This window comes from Watersipora subatra, unplaced genomic scaffold, assembly GCF_963576615.1.
Source record: "Watersipora subatra unplaced genomic scaffold, tzWatSuba1.1 SCAFFOLD_35, whole genome shotgun sequence".
Lineage (NCBI taxonomy): Eukaryota > Metazoa > Bryozoa > Gymnolaemata > Cheilostomatida > Watersiporidae > Watersipora > Watersipora subatra.
The window spans coordinates 861,100-880,506 of record NW_027045221.1 but is presented as its reverse complement, the minus strand read 5'-3'; the positions used below and the strand labels follow the sequence as shown (position 1 = coordinate 880,506).

General features: G+C 30.4%; 11 non-coding genes across 11 annotated transcripts; all 11 read right to left on the bottom strand.

The window, feature by feature from the left end:
* Window positions 1–660: 660 nt before the first annotated feature.
* Window positions 661–733, bottom strand: Trnaw-cca (transfer RNA tryptophan (anticodon CCA)). Its single transcript has one exon. It is a non-coding gene; the product is annotated as a tRNA-Trp (tRNA).
* A 1,572-nt stretch (window positions 734–2,305) lies between these two features.
* Trnaw-cca (transfer RNA tryptophan (anticodon CCA)) lies at window positions 2,306–2,378 on the bottom strand. The gene has a single exon. It is a non-coding gene; the product is annotated as a tRNA-Trp (tRNA).
* A 1,564-nt stretch (window positions 2,379–3,942) lies between these two features.
* On the bottom strand, window positions 3,943–4,015 carry Trnaw-cca (transfer RNA tryptophan (anticodon CCA)). The gene has a single exon. It is a non-coding gene; the product is annotated as a tRNA-Trp (tRNA).
* A 1,564-nt stretch (window positions 4,016–5,579) lies between these two features.
* Trnaw-cca (transfer RNA tryptophan (anticodon CCA)) lies at window positions 5,580–5,652 on the bottom strand. Its single transcript has one exon. It is a non-coding gene; the product is annotated as a tRNA-Trp (tRNA).
* Window positions 5,653–7,216: 1,564 nt separating this feature from the next.
* Window positions 7,217–7,289, bottom strand: Trnaw-cca (transfer RNA tryptophan (anticodon CCA)). Its single transcript has one exon. It is a non-coding gene; the product is annotated as a tRNA-Trp (tRNA).
* A 1,576-nt stretch (window positions 7,290–8,865) lies between these two features.
* Window positions 8,866–8,938, bottom strand: Trnaw-cca (transfer RNA tryptophan (anticodon CCA)). The gene has a single exon. It is a non-coding gene; the product is annotated as a tRNA-Trp (tRNA).
* A 1,572-nt stretch (window positions 8,939–10,510) lies between these two features.
* On the bottom strand, window positions 10,511–10,583 carry Trnaw-cca (transfer RNA tryptophan (anticodon CCA)). The gene has a single exon. It is a non-coding gene; the product is annotated as a tRNA-Trp (tRNA).
* A 1,573-nt stretch (window positions 10,584–12,156) lies between these two features.
* On the bottom strand, window positions 12,157–12,229 carry Trnaw-cca (transfer RNA tryptophan (anticodon CCA)). Its single transcript has one exon. It is a non-coding gene; the product is annotated as a tRNA-Trp (tRNA).
* Window positions 12,230–13,800: 1,571 nt separating this feature from the next.
* On the bottom strand, window positions 13,801–13,873 carry Trnaw-cca (transfer RNA tryptophan (anticodon CCA)). Its single transcript has one exon. It is a non-coding gene; the product is annotated as a tRNA-Trp (tRNA).
* A 1,575-nt stretch (window positions 13,874–15,448) lies between these two features.
* Window positions 15,449–15,521, bottom strand: Trnaw-cca (transfer RNA tryptophan (anticodon CCA)). The gene has a single exon. It is a non-coding gene; the product is annotated as a tRNA-Trp (tRNA).
* A 1,575-nt stretch (window positions 15,522–17,096) lies between these two features.
* Trnaw-cca (transfer RNA tryptophan (anticodon CCA)) lies at window positions 17,097–17,169 on the bottom strand. Its single transcript has one exon. It is a non-coding gene; the product is annotated as a tRNA-Trp (tRNA).
* Window positions 17,170–19,407: the final 2,238 nt, after the last annotated feature.

The following is a 19,407-nucleotide window of genomic DNA, read 5'->3' as shown; positions in this document are numbered from 1 at the left end:
CTGACACACTTAAACTTCCTAAAATTAAATGTTGGATCTCTGTTTAATTCAAGCAAGTGGCTTTAGGGCTCTGTGTATGACATTTTATCTCGTAACTTTGGTCTGTATAAATACTCTGGGTTTTTCCAATAATCTAATCAGAGCGCAAGTTGAGTTCGTTTTAATCTGCAGTTCCTCTAGATATTCTGTGTTTTGAACAAAGTACAAGCTTTTTATGTGACCGCATTGACTTGTAATTTTTACATTTATATTATATCCAAAAACATTGTCTTTAAAATAAGTACCCATTACATAACTTTATTTGCTAGATTTTCAAAGATATAATTTTATTGAAATGGTTCTCTAATAATTAAAAATAAAACGGCGTAGAGTGTACTTATAAATAGTGCCCTATTTATCTCACTTCAACTGAAGACTTTAATATTGATGGACATCTCGTTTAAAAATGACGTTCATAAACATGTATACCATTTTTATGTATCGATTTTTACTGTTAAAAATATTTGACAACGAGTCGGGCGTCTCTGAATTCACCAATCTTACACTCTCGGGTAAATAGCTGTATCTATTGCAAACCCAGCTTTGCTTTACTTTTGTTTGTATTCTCATTTACGAAATAAGTCAAAATTAGTTCATTTGAGTTGGATGTCAAAAAAATAATGACCCTGACGTGACTTGAACACGCAACCTTCTGATCTGGAGTCAGACGCACTACCAATTGCGCCACAGAATCAAGATACAGGTGAATTAGCCAGATGATGGAACGAAATATATTCCACTTTTTGTAATAAAAATAAAAACACAAAACAATGGACTACATTAGGGTTAAGATAAAGATAGAAATATAACACTTGACTTAAGAGATGCTTTTAATATAGCTGATAGTTGTGTCAAAATAGATAAATGACTACAATAGGTCTGTACTCATACACAAAATGTGAATAGAGCTACACGTTTGTAGAGAGTGTTGAGTGAAGTTTTGGGAACATTACTTTTCAAGTATAATAAACTAAAATATTAATGATTATTCATAGCTTTATTTTTTCACATATGATTGCCATAGATGGACTTCATTTTGTTTATGGTTCAACTTGTTCTAAACAGCACTGCCTGGTGTAAATAAAGTTGATATCTAATTGTCTATCTATCTATACAAAATATAAACCTATCAATGATGTTCGTTAGCATCTCTTAACACTCTCAAATATCCTTGAAGTACCTATGTGTATGTATGTGTATATGGATATGTATGTGTATTCCGGAAGTATATATGTATATCCTTGATGTATGTATGGGTATGTATGTATATCCTTGATGTATGTATACGTATGCATTTCTTTGATGTATTTATAGGTATATATATCTTTGATGTATATGTATGTATATCCTTAATATCTTTGTGTAAGTGTATGCATATTGTTGATGAATCTATACACATGTATATGTAGCTTTAGTTTATAGTTGTAAATGTATGTATATGCGTGATGTATTTTTGTATAAGTATATAATGTATATCCTTGATGTATTTATGTATATGTACATCGGTATATTATTGATGATGAACAGATCTTGGATGTTTTGAATCTTCAAGAGTTCACAATAGTGAAGACTTCAGTAAAGACTATAGCTACAATTCATACATAATCTAACACTCTTAAATTTCCTAAAATTAAATGTTGGATCTCTTTTTGATTCAACCAAGTGGCTTTATGGCTCTGTGTATGACATTTTATCTCGTAACTTTGGTCTGTATAAATATTCTGGGTTTTTCCAATAATCTAATCAGAGCGCAAGTTGAGTTCGTTTTAATCTGCAGTTCCTCTAGATATTCTGTGTTTTGAACAAAGTACAAGCTTTTTATGTGACCGCATTGACTTGTAATTTTTACATTTATATTATATCCAAAAACATTGTCTTTAAAATAAGTACCCATTACATAACTTTATTTGCTAGATTTTCAAAGATATAATTTTATTGAAATGGTTCTCTAATAATTAAAAATAAAACGGCGTAGAGTGTACTTATAAATAGTGTCCTATTTATCTCACTTCAACTGAAGACTTTAATATTGATGGACATCTCGTTTAAAAATGACGTTCATAAACATGTATACCATTTTTATGTATCGATTTTTACTGTTAAAAATATTTGACAACGAGTCGGGCGTCTCTGAATTCACCAATCTTACACTCTCGGGTAAATAGCTGTATCTATTGCAAACCCAGCTTTGCTTTACTTTTGTTTGTATTCTCATTTACGAAATAAATCAAAATTAGTTCATTTGAGTTGGATGTCGAAGAAATAATGACCCTGACGTGACTTGAACATGCAACCTTCTGATCTGGAGTCAGACGCACTACCAATTGCGCCACAGAATCAAGATACAGGTGTATTAGCCAGATGACGGAACGAAATATATTCCACTTTTAGTCATAAAAACACAAAACAATGGACTACATTTGGGTTAAGATAAAAATAGAAATATAACACTTGACTTAAGAGATGCTTTTAATATAGCTGATAGTTGTGTCAAAATAGATAAATGACTACAATAGGTCTGAACTCTTACACAAAATGTGAATAGAGCTACACGTTTGTAGAGAGTGTTGAGTGAAGTTTTGTGAACATTACGTTTCAGGTATAATAAACTAAAATATTAATGATTATTCATAGCTTTATTTTTTCACATATGATTGCCATAGATGGACTTCATTTTGTTTATGGTTCAATTTGTTCTAAACAGCACTGCCTGGTGTAAATAAAATTGATATCTAATTGTCTATCTATCTATACAAAATATAAACCTATCAATGATGTTCGTTAGCATCTCTTAACACTCTCAAATATCCTTGAAGTACCTTGTGTATGTATGTGTATATGGATATGTAGGTGTATCCCTGAAGTATATATGTATATCCTTGATGTATGTATGGGTATGTATGTATATCCTTGATGTATGTATACGTATGCATATCCTTGATGTATTTATAGGTATGTATATCTTTGATGTATATGTATGTATGTCCTTAATGTCTTTGCGTAAGTGTATGCATATTCTTGATGAATCTATACAATGTATATGTAGCTTTAGTTTATAGTTGTAAATGTATGTATATGCGTGATGTATTTTTGTATAAGTATATAATGTATATCTTTGATGTATTTATGTATATGTACATCGGTATATTCTTGATGATGAACAGATCTGGGATGTTTTGAATCTTCAAGAGTTCACATTAGTGAAGACTTCAGTAAAGACTATAGCTACAATTCAAACATAATCTGACACACTTAAACTTCCTAAAATTAAATGTTGGATCTCTGTTTAATTCAAGCAAGTGGCTTTAAGGCTCTGTGTATGACATTTTATCTCGTAACTTTGGTCTGTATAAATACTCTGGGTTTTTCCAATAATCTAATCAGAGCGCAAGTTGAGTTCGTTTTAATCTGCAGTTCCTCTAGATATTCTGTGTTTTGAACAAAGTACAAGCTTTTTATGTGACCGCATTGACTTGTAATTTTTACATTTATATTATATCCAGAAACATTGTCTTTAAAATAAGTACCCATTACATAACTTTATTTGCTAGATTTTCAAAGATATAATTTTATTGAAATGGTTCTCTAATAATTAAAAATAAAACGGCGTAGAGTGTACTTATAAATAGTGTCCTATTTATCTCACTTCAACTGAAGACTTTAATATTGATGGACATCTCGTTTAAAAATGACGTTCATAAACATGTATACCATTTTTATGTATCGATTTTTACTGTTAAAAATATTTGACAACGAGTCGGGCGTCTCTGAATTCACCAATCTTACACTCTCGGGTAAATAGCTGTATCTATTGCAAACCCAGCTTTGCTTTACTTTTGTTTGTATTCTCATTTACGAAATATATCAAAATTAGTTCATTTGAGTTGGATGTCGAAGAAATAATGACCCTGACGTGACTTGAACATGCAACCTTCTGATCTGGAGTCAGACGCACTACCAATTGCGCCACAGAATCAAGATACAGGTGTATTAGCCAGATGACGGAATGAAATATATTCCACTTTTAGTCATAAAAACACAAAACAATGGACTACATTTGGGTTAAGATAAAAATAGAAATATAACACTTGACTTAAGAGATGCTTTTAATATAGCTGATAGTTGTGTCAAAATAGATAAATGACTACAATAGGTCTGAACTCTTACACAAAATGTGAATAGAGCTACACGTTTGTAGAGAGTGTTGAGTGAAGTTTTGTGAACATTACGTTTCAGGTATAATAAACTAAAATATTAATGATTATTCATAGCTTTATTTTTTCACATATGATTGCCATAGATGGACTTCATTTTGTTTATGGTTCAATTTGTTCTAAACAGCACTGCCTGGTGTAAATAAAATTGATATCTAATTGTCTATCTATCTATACAAAATATAAACCTATCAATGATGTTCGTTAGCATCTCTTAACACTCTCAAATATCCTTGAAGTACCTTGTGTATGTATGTGTATATGGATATGTAGGTGTATCCCTGAAGTATATATGTATATCCTTGATGTATGTATGGGTATGTATGTATATCCTTGATGTATGTATACGTATGCATATCCTTGATGTATTTATAGGTATGTATATCTTTGATGTATATGTATGTATGTCCTTAATGTCTTTGCGTAAGTGTATGCATATTCTTGATGAATCTATACAATGTATATGTAGCTTTAGTTTATAGTTGTAAATGTATGTATATGCGTGATGTATTTTTGTATAAGTATATAATGTATATCTTTGATGTATTTATGTATATGTACATCGGTATATTCTTGATGATGAACAGATCTGGGATGTTTTGAATCTTCAAGAGTTCACATTAGTGAAGACTTCAGTAAAGACTATAGCTACAATTCAAACATAATCTGACACACTTAAACTTCCTAAAATTAAATGTTGGATCTCTGTTTAATTCAAGCAAGTGGCTTTAAGGCTCTGTGTATGACATTTTATCTCGTAACTTTGGTCTGTATAAATACTCTGGGTTTTTCCAATAATCTAATCAGAGCGCAAGTTGAGTTCGTTTTAATCTGCAGTTCCTCTAGATATTCTGTGTTTTGAACAAAGTACAAGCTTTTTATGTGACCGCATTGACTTGTAATTTTTACATTTATATTATATCCAAAAACATTGTCTTTAAAATAAGTACCCATTACATAACTTTATTTGCTAGATTTTCAAAGATATAATTTTATTGAAATGGTTCTCTAATAATTAAAAATAAAACGGCGTAGAGTGTACTTATAAATAGTGTCCTATTTATCTCACTTCAACTGAAGACTTTAATATTGATGGACATCTCGTTTAAAAATGACGTTCATAAACATGTATACCATTTTTATGTATCGATTTTTACTGTTAAAAATATTTGACAACGAGTCGGGCGTCTCTGAATTCACCAATCTTACACTCTCGGGTAAATAGCTGTATCTATTGCAAACCCAGCTTTGCTTTACTTTTGTTTGTATTCTCATTTACGAAATAAATCAAAATTAGTTCATTTGAGTTGGATGTCGAAGAAATAATGACCCTGACGTGACTTGAACATGCAACCTTCTGATCTGGAGTCAGACGCACTACCAATTGCGCCACAGAATCAAGATACAGGTGTATTAGCCAGATGACGGAATGAAATATATTCCACTTTTAGTCATAAAAACACAAAACAATGGACTACATTTGGGTTAAGATAAAAATAGAAATATAACACTTGACTTAAGAGATGCTTTTAATATAGCTGATAGTTGTGTCAAAATAGATAAATGACTACAATAGGTCTGAACTCTTACACAAAATGTGAATAGAGCTACACGTTTGTAGAGAGTGTTGAGTGAAGTTTTGTGAACATTACGTTTCAGGTATAATAAACTAAAATATTAATGATTATTCATAGCTTTATTTTTTCACATATGATTGCCATAGATGGACTTCATTTTGTTTATGGTTCAATTTGTTCTAAACAGCACTGCCTGGTGTAAATAAAATTGATATCTAATTGTCTATCTATCTATACAAAATATAAACCTATCAATGATGTTCGTTAGCATCTCTTAACACTCTCAAATATCCTTGAAGTACCTTGTGTATGTATGTGTATATGGATATGTAGGTGTATCCCTGAAGTATATATGTATATCCTTGATGTATGTATGGGTATGTATGTATATCCTTGATGTATGTATACGTATGCATATCCTTGATGTATTTATAGGTATGTATATCTTTGATGTATATGTATGTATGTCCTTAATGTCTTTGCGTAAGTGTATGCATATTCTTGATGAATCTATACAATGTATATGTAGCTTTAGTTTATAGTTGTAAATGTATGTATATGCGTGATGTATTTTTGTATAAGTATATAATGTATATCTTTGATGTATTTATGTATATGTACATCGGTATATTCTTGATGATGAACAGATCTGGGATGTTTTGAATCTTCAAGAGTTCACATTAGTGAAGACTTCAGTAAAGACTATAGCTACAATTCAAACATAATCTGACACACTTAAACTTCCTAAAATTAAATGTTGGATCTCTGTTTAATTCAAGCAAGTGGCTTTAAGGCTCTGTGTATGACATTTTATCTCGTAACTTTGGTCTGTATAAATACTCTGGGTTTTTCCAATAATCTAATCAGAGCGCAAGTTGAGTTCGTTTTAATCTGCAGTTCCTCTAGATATTCTGTGTTTTGAACAAAGTACAAGCTTTTTATGTGACCGCATTGACTTGTAATTTTTACATTTATATTATATCCAAAAACATTGTCTTTAAAATAAGTACCCATTACATAACTTTATTTGCTAGATTTTCAAAGATATAATTTTATTGAAATGGTTCTCTAATAGTTAAAAATAAAACGGCGTAGAGTGTACTTATAAATAGTGCCCTATTCATCTTACTTCAACTGAAGACTTTATTATTGATGGACATCTCGTTAAAAAATGACGTTCAAAAACATGTATACCATTTTTATGTATCGATTTTTACTGTTAAAAATATTTGACAACGAGTCGGGCGTCTCTGAATTCACCAATCTTACACTCTCGGGTAAATAGCTGTATCTATTGCAAACCCAGCTTTGCTTTACTTTTGTTTGTATTCTCATTTACGAAATAAGTCAAAATTAGTTCATTTGAGTTGGATGTCAAAAAAATAATGACCCTGACGTGACTTGAACACACAACCTTCTGATCTGGAGTCAGACGCACTACCAATTGCACCACAGAATCAAGATACAGGTGAATTAGCCAGATGATGGAACGAAATATATTCCACTTTTTGTAATAAAAATAAAAACACAAAACAATGGACTACATTAGGGTTAAGATAAAGATAGAAATATAACACTTGACTTAAGAGATGCTTTTAATATAGCTGATAGTTGTGTCAAAATAGATAAATGACTACAATAGGTCTGTACTCATACACAAAATGTGAATAGAGCTACACGTTTGTAGAGAGTGTTGAGTGAAGTTTTGGGAACATTACTTTTCAAGTATAATAAACTAAAATATTAATGATTATTCATAGCTTTATTTTTTCACATATGATTGCCATAGATGGACTTCATTTTGTTTATGGTTCAACTTGTTCTAAACAGCACTGCCTGGTGTAAATAAAGTTGATATCTAATTGTCTATCTATCTATACAAAATATAAACCTATCAATGATGTTCGTTAGCATCTCTTAACACTCTCAAATATCCTTGAAGTACCTATGTGTATGTATGTGTATATGGATATGTATGTGTATCCCGGAAATATATATGTATATTCTTGATGTATGTATGGGTATGTATGTATATCCTTGATGTATGTATACGTATGCATATCCTTGATGTATTTATAGGTATGTATATCTTTGATGTATATGTATGTATGTCCTTAATGTCTTTGCGTAAGTGTATGCATATTCTTGATGAATCTATACACATGTATATGTAGCTTTAGTTTATAGTTGTAAATGTATGTATATGCGTGATGTATTTTTGTATAAGTATATAATGTATAGTCTTGATGTATTTATGTATATGTACATCGGTATATTATTGATGATAATGAACAGATCTGGGATGTTTTGAATCTTCAAGAATTCACATTAGTGAAGACTTCAGTAAAGACTATAGCTACAATTCAAACATAATCTGAAACTCTTAAACTTCCTAAAATTAAATGTTGGATCTCTGTTTAATTCAAGCAAGTGGCTTTAAGGCTCTGTATATGACACTTGATCTCATAACCTTTGTCTGTAAAAATATTTTGGTTTTTCCAAATAATCTATTCAGCGCAGAAGTCGAGTTCGTTTAAATTTGCAGTTCCTCTAGATATTCTGTTTTTTGAACAAAGTACAAGCTTTTTATGTGACCACATTGAATTGTATTTCTTGCATTTATATCATCTCTAAAGACATTGTCTTTAAAATAAGTACCCATTACATAACTTTATTTGCTAGATTTTCAAAGATATTATTTTATTGAAAGTTTTCTCTCATATTTTAAAAATAAAACAACATAGAGTGTACTTATAAATAGAGTCCTATTTATCTTACTTCAACTGAAGACTTTAATATTGATGGACATGTCGTTTAAAAATGACGTTCATAAACATGTATATCATTTTCATATATCGATTTTTACTGTTAAAAATATTTGACAACGAGTCGGATGTCTCTGAATTCACCAATTTTACACTCTCAGGTAAATAGCTGTATCTATTGCAAACCCAGCTTTGCTTTACTTTTGTTTGTATTCTCATTTACGAAATAAATCAAAATTAGTTCATTTCAGTTGGGTGTCAAAAAAATAATGACCCTGATGTGACTTGAACACACAACCTTCTGATCTGGAGTCAGACGCGCTACCAATTGCACCACAGAATCAAGATACAGGTGTATTAGCCAGATGATGGAATGAAATATATTCCACTTTTAGTCATAAAAATAAAAACACAAAACAATGGACTACATTTGGGTTAAGATAAAGATAGAAATATAACACTTGACTTAAGAGATGCTTTTAATATAGCTGATAGTTGTGTCAAAATAGATAAATGACTACAATAAGTCTGAACTCTTACACAAAATGTGAATAGAGCTACACGTTTGTAGAGAGTGTTGAGTGAAGTTTTGGGAACATTACTTTTCAAGTATAATAAACTAAAATATTAATGATTATTCATAGCTTTATTTTTTCACATATGATTGCCATAGATGGACTTCATTTTGTTTATGGTTCAACTTGTTCTAAACAGCACTGCCTGGTGTAAATAAAGTTGATATCTAATTGTCTATCTATCTATACAAAATATAAACCTATCAATGATGTTCGTTAGCATCTCTTAACACTCTCAAATATCCTTGAAGTACCTTGTGTATGTATGTGTATATGGATATGTAGGTGTATCCCTGAAGTATATATGTATATCCTTGATGTATGTATGGGTATGTATGTATATCCTTGATGTATGTATAGCTATGCATATCCTTGATGTATTTATAGGTATGTATATCTTTGATGTATATGTATGTAAATCCTTAATGTCTTTGGGTAAGTGTATGCATATTGTTGATGAATCTATACACATGTATATGTAGCTTTAGTTTATAGTTGTAAATGTATGTATATGCGTGATGTATTTTTGTATAAGTATATAATGTATATCCTTGATGTATTTATGTATATGTACATCGGTATATTATTGATGATGAACAGATCTTGGATGTTTTGAATCTTCAAGAGTTCACATTAGTGAAGACTTCAGTAAAGACTATAGCTACAATTCATACATAATCTAACACTCTTAAATTTCCTAAAATTAAATGTTGGATCTCTGTTTGATTCAAGCAAGTGGCTTTAAGGCTCTGTGTATGACATTTTATCTCGTAATTTTTGTCTGTATAAATACTCTGGTTTTTTCCAATAATCTAATCAGAGGGCAAGTTGAGTTCGTTTTAATCTGCAGTTCCTCTAAATATTCTGTGTTTTGAACAAAGTACAAGCCTTTTTATGTGACCACATTGACTTGTAATTTTTACATTTATATTATATCCAAAGACATTGTCTTTAAAATAAGTACCCATTACATAACTTTATTTGCTAGATATTCAAAGATATAATTTTATTGAATATGTTCTCTCATAATTAAAAATAAAACGGCGTAGAGTGTACTTATAAATAGTGTCCTATTTATCTCACTTCAACTGAAGACTTTAATATTGATGGACATCTCGTTTAAAAATGACGCTCATAAACATGTATACCATTTTTATGTATCGATTTTTACTGTTAAAATTATTTGACAACGAGTCGGGCGTCTCTGAATTCACCAATCTTACACTCTCAGGTAAATAGCTGTATCTATTGCAAACCCAGCTTTGCTTTACTTTTGTTTGTATTCTCATTTACGAAATAAGTCAAAATTAGTTCATTTGAGTTGGATGTCAAAAAAATAATGACCCTGACGTGACTTGAACACGCAACCTTCTGATCTGGAGTCAGACGCGCTACCAATTGCGCCACAGAATCAAGATACAGGTGTATTAGCCAGATGATGGAATGAAATATATTCCACTTTTAGTCATAAAAATAAAAACACAAAACAATGGACTACATTTGGGTTAAGATAAAGATAGAAATATAACACTTGACTTAAGAGATGCTTTTAATATAGCTGATAGTTGTGTCAAAATAGATAAATGACTACAATAAGTCTGAACTCTTACACAAAATGTGAATAGAGCTACACGTTTGTAGAGAGTGTTGAGTGAAGTTTTGGGAACATTACTTTTCAAGTATAATAAACTAAAATATTAATGATTATTCATAGCTTTATTTTTTCACATATGATTGCCATAGATGGACTTCATTTTGTTTATGGTTCAACTTGTTCTAAACAGCACTGCCTGGTGTAAATAAAGTTGATATCTAATTGTCTATCTATCTATACAAAATATAAACCTATCAATGATGTTCGTTAGCATCTCTTAACACTCTCAAATATCCTTGAAGTACCTTGTGTATGTATGTGTATATGGATATGTAGGTGTATCCCTGAAGTATATATGTATATCCTTGATGTATGTATGGGTATGTATGTATATCCTTGATGTATGTATAGCTATGCATATCCTTGATGTATTTATAGGTATGTATATCTTTGATGTATATGTATGTAAATCCTTAATGTCTTTGGGTAAGTGTATGCATATTGTTGATGAATCTATACACATGTATATGTAGCTTTAGTTTATAGTTGTAAATGTATGTATATGCGTGATGTATTTTTGTATAAGTATATAATGTATATCCTTGATGTATTTATGTATATGTACATCGGTATATTATTGATGATGAACAGATCTTGGATGTTTTGAATCTTCAAGAGTTCACATTAGTGAAGACTTCAGTAAAGACTATAGCTACAATTCATACATAATCTAACACTCTTAAATTTCCTAAAATTAAATGTTGGATCTCTGTTTGATTCAACCAAGTGGCTTTAGGGCTCTGTGTATGACATTTTATCTCGTAACTTTGGTCTGTATAAATACTCTGGGTTTTTTCCAATAATCTAATCAGAGCGCAAGTTGAGTTCGTTTTAATCTGCAGTTCCTCTAAATATTCTGTGTTTTGAACAAAGTACAAGCCTTTTTATGTGACCACATTGACTTGTAATTTTTACATTTATATTATATCCAAAAACAATGTCTTTAAAATAAGTACCCATTACATAACTTTATTTGCTAGATTTTCAAAGATATAATTTTATTGAATATGTTCTCTCATAATTAAAAATAAAACGGCGTAGAGTGTACTTATAAATAGTGTCCTATTTATCTCACTTCAACTGAAGACTTTAATATTGATGGAAATCTCGTTTAAAAATGACGTTCATAAACATGTATACCATTTTTATGTATCGATTTTTACTGTTAAAAATATTTGACAACGAGTCGGGCGTCTCTGAATTCACCAATCTTACACTCTCGGGTAAATAGCTGTATCTATTGCAAACCCAGCTTTGCTTTACTTTTGTTTGTATTCTCATTTACGAAATAAGTCAAAATTAGTTCATTTGAGTTGGATGTCAAAAAAATAATGACCCTGACGTGACTTGAACACGCAACCTTCTGATCTGGAGTCAGACGCACTACCAATTGCGCCACAGAATCAAGATACAGGTGAATTAGCCAGATGATGGAACGAAATATATTCCACTTTTTGTAATAAAAATAAAAACACAAAACAATGGACTACATTTGGGTTAAGATAAAGATAGAAATATAACACTTGACTTAAGAGATGCTTTTAATATAGCTGATAGTTGTGTCAAAATAGATAAATGACTACAATAGGTCTGTACTCATACACAAAATGTGAATAGAGCTACACGTTTGTAGAGAGTGTTGAGTGAAGTTTTGGGAACATTACTTTTCAAGTATAATAAACTAAAATATTAATGATTATTCATAGCTTTATTTTTTCACATATGATTGCCATAGATGGACTTCATTTTGTTTATGGTTCAACTTGTTCTAAACAGCACTGCCTGGTGTAAATAAAGTTGATATCTAATTGTCTATCTATCTATACAAAATATAAACCTATCAATGATGTTCGTTAGCATCTCTTAACACTCTCAAATATCCTTGAAGTACCTATGTGTATGTATGTGTATATGGATATGTATGTGTATTCCGGAAGTATATATGTATATCCTTGATGTATGTATGGGTATGTATGTATATCCTTGATGTATGTATACGTATGCATTTCTTTGATGTATTTATAGGTATATATATCTTTGATGTATATGTATGTATGTCCTTAATGTCTTTGCGTAAGTGTATGCATATTCTTGATGAATCTATACAATGTATATGTAGCTTTAGTTTATAGTTGTAAATGTATGTATATGCGTGATGTATTTTTGTATAAGTATATAATGTATATCTTTGATGTATTTATGTATATGTACATCGGTATATTCTTGATGATGAACAGATCTGGGATGTTTTGAATCTTCAAGAGTTCACATTAGTGAAGACTTCAGTAAAGACTATAGCTACAATTCAAACATAATCTGACACACTTAAACTTCCTAAAATTAAATGTTGGATCTCTGTTTAATTCAAGCAAGTGGCTTTAAGGCTCTGTGTATGACATTTTATCTCGTAACTTTGGTCTGTATAAATACTCTGGGTTTTTCCAATAATCTAATCAGAGCGCAAGTTGAGTTCGTTTTAATCTGCAGTTCCTCTAGATATTCTGTGTTTTGAACAAAGTACAAGCTTTTTATGTGACCGCATTGACTTGTAATTTTTACATTTATATTATATCCAAAAACATTGTCTTTAAAATAAGTACCCATTACATAACTTTATTTGCTAGATTTTCAAAGATATAATTTTATTGAAATGGTTCTCTAATAATTAAAAATAAAACGGCGTAGAGTGTACTTATAAATAGTGCCCTATTCATCTTACTTCAACTGAAGACTTTATTATTGATGGACATCTCGTTAAAAAATGACGTTCAAAAACATGTATACCATTTTTATGTATCGATTTTTACTGTTAAAAATATTTGACAACGAGTCGGGCGTCTCTGAATTCACCAATCTTACACTCTCAGGTAAATAGCTGTATCTATTGCAAACCCAGCTTTGCTTTACTTTTGTTTGTATTCTCATTTACGAAATAAGTCAAAATTAGTTCATTTCAGTTGGATGTCAAAAAAATAATGACCCTGACGTGACTTGAACACGCAACCTTCTGATCTGGAGTCAGACGCGCTACCAATTGCACCACAGAATCAAGATACAGGTGTATTAGCCAGATGACGGAACGAAATATATTCCACTTTTAGTCATAAAAATAAAAACACAAAACAATGGACTACATTTGGGTTAAGATAACGATAAAAATATAACACTTGACTTAACAGATGCTTTTAATATAGCTAATAGTTGTGTCAAAATAGATAAATGACTACAATAAGTCTGAACTCTTACACAAAATGTGAATAGAGCTACACGTTTGTAGAGAGTGTTGAGTGAAGTTTTGGGAACATTACTTTTCAAGTATAATAAACTAAAATATTAATGATTATTCATAGCTTTATTTTTTCACATATGATTGCCATAGATGGACTTCATTTTGTTTATGGTTCAACTTGTTCTAAACAGCACTGCCTGGTGTAAATAAAGTTGATATCTAATTGTCTATCTATCTCTACAAAATATAAACCTATCAATGATGTTCGTTAGCATCTCTTAACACTCTCAAATATCCTTGAAGTATTTTGTGTATGTATGTGTATATGGATATGTATGTGTATCCCTGAAATATATATGTATATTCTTGATGTATGTATGGGTATGTATGTATATCCTTGATGTATGTATATGTATGCATTTCTTTGATGTATTTATAGGTATATATATATCTTTGATGTATATGTATGTATATCCTTAATATCTTTGTGTAAGTGTATGCATATTGTTGATGAATCTATACACATGTATATGTAGCTTTAGTTTATAGTTGTAAATGTATGTATATGCGTGATGTATTTTTGTATAAGTATATAATGTATATCCTTGATGTATTTATGTATATGTACATCGGTATATTATTGATGATGAACAGATCTTGGATGTTTTGAATCTTCAAGAGTTCACATTAGTGAAGACTTCAGTAAAGACTATAGCTACAATTCATACATAATCTAACACTCTTAAATTTCCTAAAATTAAATGTTGGATCTCTGTTTGATTCAACCAAGTGGCTTTAGGGCTCTGTGTATGACATTTTATCTCGTAACTTTGGTCTGTATAAATATTCTGGGTTTTTTCCAATAATCTAATCAGAGCGCAAGTTGAGTTCGTTTTAATCTGCAGTTCCTCTAAATATTCTGTGTTTTGAACAAAGTACAAGCCTTTTTATGTGACCACATTGACTTGTAATTTTTACAGTTATATTATCTCGAAAAACATTGTCTTTAAAATAAGTACCCATTACATAACTTTATTTGCTAGATTTTCAAAGATATAATTTTATTGAATACGTTCTCTCATAATTAAAAATAAAACGGCGTAGAGTGTACTTATAAATAGTGTCCTATTTATCTCACTTCAACTGAAGACTTTATTATTGATGGACATCTCGTTAAAAAATGACGTTCAAAAACATGTATACCATTTTTATGTATCGATTTTTACTGTTAAAAATATTTGACAACGAGTCGGGCGTCTCTGAATTCACCAATCTTACACTCTCAGGTAAATAGCTGTATCTATTGCAAACCCAGCTTTGCTTTACTTTTGTTTGTATTCTCATTTACGAAATAAGTCAAAATTAGTTCATTTCAGTTGGATGTCAAAAAAATAATGACCCTGACGTGACTTGAACACGCAACCTTCTGATCTGGAGTCAGACGCGCTACCAATTGCACCACAGAATCAAGATACAGGTGTATTAGCCAGATGACGGAACGAAATATATTCCACTTTTAGTCATAAAAATAAAAACACAAAACAATGGACTACATTTGGGTTAAGATAACGATAAAAATATAACACTTGACTTAACAGATGCTTTTAATATAGCTAATAGTTGTGTCAAAATAGATAAATGACTACAATAAGTCTGAACTCTTACACAAAATGTGAATAGAGCTACACGTTTGTAGAGAGTGTTGAGTGAAGTTTTGGGAACATTACTTTTCAAGTATAATAAACTAAAATATTAATGATTATTCATAGCTTTATTTTTTCACATATGATTGCCATAGATGGACTTCATTTTGTTTATGGTTCAACTTGTTCTAAACAGCACTGCCTGGTGTAAATAAAGTTGATATCTAATTGTCTATCTATCTCTACAAAATATAAACCTATCAATGATGTTCGTTAGCATCTCTTAACACTCTCAAATATCCTTGAAGTATTTTGTGTATGTATGTGTATATGGATATGTATGTGTATCCCTGAAATATATATGTATATTCTTGATGTATGTATGGGTATGTATGTATATCCTTGATGTATGTATATGTATGCATTTCTTTGATGTATTTATAGGTATATATATATCTTTGATGTATATGTATGTATATCCTTAATATCTTTGTGTAAGTGTATGCATATTGTTGATGAATCTATACACATGTATATGTAGCTTTAGTTTATAGTTGTAAATGTATGTATATGCGTGATGTATTTTTGTATAAGTATATAATGTATATCCTTGATGTATTTATGTATATGTACATCGGTATATTATTGATGATGAACAGATCTTGGATGTTTTGAATCTTCAAGAGTTCACATTAGTGAAGACTTCAGTAAAGACTATAGCTACAATTCATACATAATCTAACACTCTTAAATTTCCTAAAATTAAATGTTGGATCTCTGTTTGATTCAACCAAGTGGCTTTAGGGCTCTGTGTATGACATTTTATCTCGTAACTTTGGTCTGTATAAATATTCTGGGTTTTTTCCAATAATCTAATCAGAGCGCAAGTTGAGTTCGTTTTAATCTGCAGTTCCTCTAAATATTCTGTGTTTTGAACAAAGTACAAGCCTTTTTATGTGACCACATTGACTTGTAATTTTTACAGTTATATTATCTCGAAAAACATTGTCTTTAAAATAAGTACCCATTACATAACTTTATTTGCTAGATTTTCAAAGATATAATTTTATTGAATACGTTCTCTCATAATTAAAAATAAAACGGCGTAGAGTGTACTTATAAATAGTGTCCTATTTATCTCACTTCAACTGAAGACTTTAATATTGATGGACATCTCGTTTAAAAATGACGTTCATAAACATGTATACCATTTTTATGTATCGATTTTTACTGTTAAAAATATTTGACAACGAGTCGGGCGTCTCTGAATTCACCAATCTTACACTCTCGGGTAAATAGCTGTATCTATTGCAAACCCAGCTTTGCTTTACTTTTGTTTGTATTCTCATTTACGAAATAAGTCAAAATTAGTTCATTTGAGTTGGTTGTCAAAAAAATAATGACCCTGACGTGACTTGAACACGCAACCTTCTGATCTGGAGTCAGACGCGCTACCAATTGCGCCACAGAATCAAGATACAGGTGAATTAGCCAGATGATGGAACGAAATATATTCCACTTTTTGTAATAAAAATAAAAACACAAAACAATGGACTACATTAGGGTTAAGATAAAGATAGAAATATAACACTTGACTTAAGAGATGCTTTTAATATAGCTGATAGTTGTGTCAAAATAGATAAATGACTACAATAAGTCTGAACTCTTACACAAAATGTGAATAGAGCTACACGTTTGTAGAGAGTGTTGAGTGAAGTTTTGGGAACATTACTTTTCAAGTATAATAAACTAAAATATTAATGATTATTCATAGCTTTATTTTCTCACATATGATTGCCATAGATGGACTTCATTTTGTTTATGGTTCAATTTGTTCTAAACAGCACTGCCTGGTGTAAATAAAGTTGATATCTAATTGTCTATCTATCTATACAAAATATAAACCTATCAATGATGTTCGTTAGCATCTCTTAACACTCTCAAATATCCTTGAAGTACCTATGTGTATGTATGTGTATATGGATATGTATGTGTATCCCTGAAATGTATATGTATATTCTTGATGTATGTATGGGTATGTATGTATATCCTTGATGTATGTATATGTATGCATATCCTTGAGGTATTTATAGGTATGTATGTCTTTGATGTATATGTATGTAAATCCTTAATATCTTTGTGTAAGTGTATGCATATTGTTGATGAATCTATACACATGTATATGTAGCTTTAGTTTATAGTTGTAAATGTATGTATATGCGTGATGTATTTTTGTATAAGTATATAATGTATAGTCTTGATGTATTTATGTATATGTACATCGGTATATTATTGATGATAATGAACAGATCTGGGATGTTTTGAATCTTCAAGAGTTCACATTAGTGAAGACTTCAGTAAAGACTATAGCTACAATTCAAACATAATCTGAAACTCTTAAACTTCCTAAAATTAAATGTTGGATCTCTGTTTAATTCAAGCAAGTGGCTTTAAGGCTCTGTACATGACACTTGATCTCATAACTTTTGTCTGTAAAAATATTTTGGTTTTTCCAAATAATCTATTCAGCGCACAAGTCAATTTCGTTTAAATTTGCAGTTCCTCTAGATATTCTGTTTTTTGAACAAAGTACAAGCTTTTTATGTGACCACATTGAATTGTATTTCTTGCATTTATATCATCTCTAAAGACATTGTCTTTAAAATAAGTACCCATTACATAACTTTATTTGCTAGATTTTCAAAGATATAATTTTATTGAAATGGTTCTCTAATAATTAAAAATAAAACGGCGGAGAGTGTACTTATAAATAGTGCCCTATTCATCTTACTTCAACTGAAGACTTTATTATTGATGGACATCTCGTTTAAAAATGACGTTCATAAGCATGTATACCAGTTTTATGTATCGATTTTTACTGTTAAAAGTATTTGAAAACGAGTCGGATGTCTCTGAATTCACCGATCTTACACTCTCAGGTAAATAGCTGTATCTATTGCAAACCCAGCTTTGCTTTACCTTTGTTTGTATTCTTATTTACGAAATAAGTTAAAATTAGTTCATTTTAGTTGGATGTCAAAAAACTAATGACCCTGACGTGACTTGAACACGCAACCTTCTGATCTGGAGTCAGGCGCTACCAATTGCGCCACAGAATCAAGATACAGGTGAATTAGCCAGATGACGGAACGAAATATATTCCACTTCTAGTCATAAAAATAAAAACACAAAACAATGGACTACATTTAGGTTATGATAAAGATAGAAATATAACACTTGACTTAAGAGATGTTTTTAATATAGCTGATAGTTGTGTCAAAATAGATAAAAAACTACAATAGGTCTGAACTCTTACACTAAATGTGAATAGAGCTACACGTTTGTAGAGAGTGTTGAGTGAAGTTTTGTGAACATTACTTTTCAGGTATAATAAACTAAAATATTAATGATTATTCATAGCTTTATTTTCTCACATATGATTGCCATAGATGGACTTCATTTTGTTTATGGTTCAATTTGTTCTAAACAGCACTGCCTGGTGTAAATAAAGTTGATATCTAATTGTCTATCTATCTATACAAAATATAAACCTGTCGATGATGTTGGTTGGCATCTCTTAACACTCTCAAATATCCTTGAAGTACCTATGTGTATGTATGTGTATATGGATATGTATGTGTATCCCTGAAATATATATGTATATCCTTGATGTATGTATGGGTATGTATGTATATCCTTGATGTATGTATA